Source organism: Carassius carassius, chromosome 33 (assembly GCF_963082965.1).
Source record: "Carassius carassius chromosome 33, fCarCar2.1, whole genome shotgun sequence".
Classification (NCBI taxonomy): Eukaryota; Metazoa; Chordata; class Actinopteri; order Cypriniformes; family Cyprinidae; genus Carassius; species Carassius carassius.
The window spans coordinates 14654428-14659295 of NC_081787.1; positions in this window are offsets into that span (position 1 = coordinate 14654428).

Genomic DNA, 4868 nt, shown 5'->3' on the forward strand with positions numbered 1-4868 from the left:
TTAAGCCATTTGCAAAGCAGCGGAGGGTCAAAGGAAGCATTTATAAATAGTGTTTTAGCGTGTAAACGCGACGGATGGTCTGCGTCTGGGCTCACTGTTGTAAGCCACCACCATGGTGACCGACCGCCTCAAGAGGTTTCATGGGCGAGTCCATTCAGCACAATAACGCGCCCACAGAACAATTCACCCACAACAAATAGTGCTTTGTCTCCATCCACTGGCTGAAGATGCTATTACAGGATTCCTGCTTTTCTGAATTGCTAAAACACTAAATAAACACCGATCTCTGAACAAAATTCTCGCTAGCTTAAACCAATTTGTCGAATAAGGCACTCTTTCTGCTAAACCTTAAACACGTTTAATTTACTTTTTTTTTTGCACATTCTCATTCACTTAAGCATTTACACTGTGAAGCATTTCTGCTACAAACTACTAAACACAAGCGGCAAAGGTTAAACACAACTAAAGCACAGTTGTCATCGTTTAAACACAACGATTCAAAATTGATCACACTTGTTTCTAATGATGTGATCAAACCATCTGTACCAAATATGAGCCAGTTCAGAGTGCACAAGTGGCACAGGTGACTAAATGATGATGGAAACATCCTGAGAAGGAGAGGAGGAAGAGTACATGTAAGAAGATGAGGATGAAGAGGAGAGAAAGAGTAAGGTTTAGAGAGTGTTATCAAGGCTGTTCATGTGGCTCAGTGGTAGAGCATTGCGTTAGCAGCGCAAAAGGTTGTGGGTTCAAATAAATCAAAATCTAAATGCATAGCTTGAATGCACTGTAAGTTGCTTTGGATAAAAGCCTCAGCTAAATGCATAAATGTAAATGGATCTATCAGACCAGAGTTTATCTCTTTCTCTCTCTCTGTCTAGCAAAAAAGACAACATTACTTGTGATGTGGACAAAGTCCTCAGGCCGGACTCAGGCACAAAGACATGATGCTGAGACAGAATGAATCTCTCATTGACCCTGATTTTACAATTGCACAGCTTACAGTATTTGAGTGTACTGTAACATGCTCTTCATATAGCGTTTTATTTGACATTTTTGGCTTTTGCAGTTGGACTGCAGTATTTTTGCAGTATGCTAAATACAATATACAAACATTAATACTATTTAATATTAAGCACAATACTACTTTACAGTATGTCTATACAATATATTCACCTTACTCAGCTGCAATTATTATACTTTTTAACAGAATTGCAAAATAGTTTACTCAATACAATATACATTTTTCTGTAATGTTCTGTGTTCTCAATTTTTTCCTCTGAAGTGACTAATGAATGCTCTGTAGTGTTTATTATAGTAACTCACATGTGTATGATCTGAGAGCCCTGTCTGATTTTCAGTACAGGTGAAATGGTTTTGCAGTGATTGTTTGATTTTGATGGAAGAGTCAGGGGTTTCGTGAATTTAGTTTGAGTATTTGGATTTGTGATAGAGGTTTCGAGAAAATGAGTGATGGTTGCAAGATATGTGTTTTAGCACTTCTGAAAAACTGTAACACACATTTTCTGTCATCTGGCAAATGTCTGGACTGTTGACCACTCTAAAATAAACAAACATTTATTTTGAGACTCAATTAAAGTCATATTTTTATGTCAACAAAAGCAGTTTAATTTATTTATAAGTTTATAGAATACATTTATTTCATTATTAAGTTTATGGGACCAAAAATTATTTTAGGTTGACAATGAAACAATATTATAGATCAGTGGCTGCATTATTTTTCTGTAGGCTATTTATTTATTATAAATTTTATTTAAATTAATTAATTTTTTTATGTCAAGAAGAAAACCATAAATCAGGTGTATTGTTTTAATTTTATAAGACATGTACTAAATAAAATCTGTGTTGACTGGATTAATAAATAATCTGTATAATACATCCCGACTAAACACTTGTTTCGTGGAGACCAAACATGGCAACGGCGCGTGAGCGACCTCCCGCCCACCCAGGGCTTGTTTTACAGTGCTGAGATGCGCTTATTGATATTTCAAAGATCTGGCAACAGTTTTAAGACCAAGGTAGCCTAAAGAAAGTTAAGATGATGAAAAAGTTTCAACAGGACACTACACCTTCTCAAGCAGACAGAGAAACTCAGAGTTCATCTGGACAGAGAATACTGTTTACAGGTAACGTAACGTATTTCAGGAACGACTCTGTATTTTAGTGGGAAACTATATTTACTATATTTCCTCCCCAGGTTGAACTCTTTCCCCTGCAGCATTGGGATCGGCCCGTTATTTCCAGATGCCACGAGTGATCTCAGCTACCTCTTCCGGCCTGCACCTCACGCGAGCCCGCCGTTACCGAGACACTGCTTCGTCGGAGATGTGGGCTGGGGTCTGCAGTACTCCACCACACTCAACAGACAATCTGTCACCAGCAGCAAACAATATGAGGTTATTATTATATAGGCTACATGTGCTTACAATTTATTTTGGCTACAACAATGGTAAAAATCCATTCAATCTCTCTCTCTCTCTCTCTCTCTCTCTCTCTCTCTCTCTCTCTCTCTCTCTCTCTCTCTCTATGGTCAAAAAGAATGAATATGTTCAATAGCTTTCTGTTTGTAGCCAAGACGATATGTGTATACAGAAAAAGACTGAGAAATATTGGTGTAAAATATGAAAAATCAACTTTAGATTTTTTGATTGTTTTGATTGGATTGCCATTCTGCATGTGTCTGAATTATGATCCCCCTGCCCTCTTTTGTATCAGCTTGACAGATTTCAATCAGCTGTGCTGGACGAAGTGACTCACAGCCCATGGTGAGATCCAGTAACCAGGGAGGGAAGGGTTAGATTACCTGCAGCTCCCCATTACTGTAGATGGTGATGGGTTTCACTGGCAGGCAGTGTAGAGTGGATGGAGAGGAAGCTTTTCTCCTCTAGTAATCAATAGTTCAATGCTTGCACACAGGCAGAATCAGTCTCAACTGACCTGCGGGAAGCTTGCTTGGAACCACAGCACACATGAATGCTGGTTTGTGTTTATTAAACAATTTATTATAACAATTTAACAACTTTAAATGTGTCTTTATTTGCTGCACTGTTCGTTTCTTGGTTCATTTGCCTCCATGTTATCTATGAAAAAAAAAAACTTATTTTAATACATTAAATCATTATATTTGTGGGTAGTACTAAAAGATTTATACCCAAGTGAATGCAAACATTAGGAAAAAAGTAAAGAAAGCTTTCTTTATTCACTGTGCTGTTTACCTCATATCGGTTGTTTAAATTGTCAGGAGCTTGTAAAGTCTCAATAATATAAAGATCAAATCCTCTTAACAAGGCTCACTATAGATCCTGACAGTTAATATGAACTAGAAAGCAATAATCCTGCAGCTAAAAGAGGTTTATATGTGACCCAGTCTCTTTACCAGTGGTCAATTCCAGTTAATAATAGTCCACAGCCCACTCTGAGACGAACAGATATGACCTTGTTCAGCTCACATTCTCACTCTTTCATTAAAGTTTGAGACTTTTTGAGAGTCTGAGACTTTTTGAGAGTGTTCTTTGTGTAAAATCCAGCCTGGGTTTGTACAAACGATTAGCAAAATAAGTCTTGTTTAATGAAAATAGAAGAAGCTGCAACAAAGACCATTGATTGTTCAGCAATTGAATTAAATAAAATGTTCTATTAAATCAAACAGTGCAGGTTGAATTCAAATAATTTATAATCAGAGGTATTTATTTGACAGCAGCCATGTTTTAGCTTGGGGTTATAAAACAGCAAAATAAATAAAATAAAATAAATGTTGACAAAGTATATATAAACTAATTCAAAATGTAAGTAAAAACTAGGATATCCGTGATACTAAAGTGGAGTTGACATATCACGCAGAGATGAAATATTGAAAAAAAAACCTTGCCTGATTTTGAAAATGTTTTATTTTTTTATTAAAAGGTTTATTTTTCAAATAAAGCAGTGAAGCGCCTCTGTGTTCTAGACTCCAGAGCAGTAGAGGGCGCTACACGCTCACTTATGCTTCAGTCCCAATTCCATGTAACCGTCCAGGCAAACTAGCCCTTTTCCCTATCAAAATCAAAGAAAATGCTCAATCCAACTCCTGTAGCCAAGCCTGGAAATGCAGACAATTATCGGGTATCCTTTGACGTAGAAAGAGATCAGGATCTTTAGTTTTCTTTTGAATTGAACTGAACTCAACCATGGAGACAACAGATTAGAAAAGTAGTGTGAATTCTCCTGTTCTGGCATTGCACGGTGTTAGTGAGTGATTGCTGTCGTATATACGAGTCACTGTCTCCTTCATATGGGCTAAAATATTAATGTCATATTAATCAAAGTTGAAATCGTTTTCATTAGTTTATCACAGTTGAGTGTACATTTTTTGAACATGAGAAATATAATTTTTTTCTTCATTTCCCCCCATTTCTCTAACCAGAATATTTCAGTAATATCCCAGCATATATATATATATATATATATATATATATATATATATATATATATATATATATATATATATATATATATATATATAAATTATAAAAAAAAATGTTGTTGTTTTGTTTTTTTGTTTGTCAGCAGTAGAATTATTAAATAACAACAAAAATACAAACTACCGGTACAAAAAGGCAATAAGTAAGAGAAAAGATTACAGCTCTGCACATTTCTACTCTTCTGATAGTTACAAGTAATACGTTTTTATTATTGAGTATGTAAAGAAAACTCAATATAGTCAGATTGGCAAGATTTGATAACATGCATATGAAATGTTCAAAAAGGCTCATAGGTCATTGTACAAATACAACATCAGTCAAAATATATTAATATCTACAGCATATAACCAGGATCATTGAAGTGATCTAATCATTCATTTCTGCTGT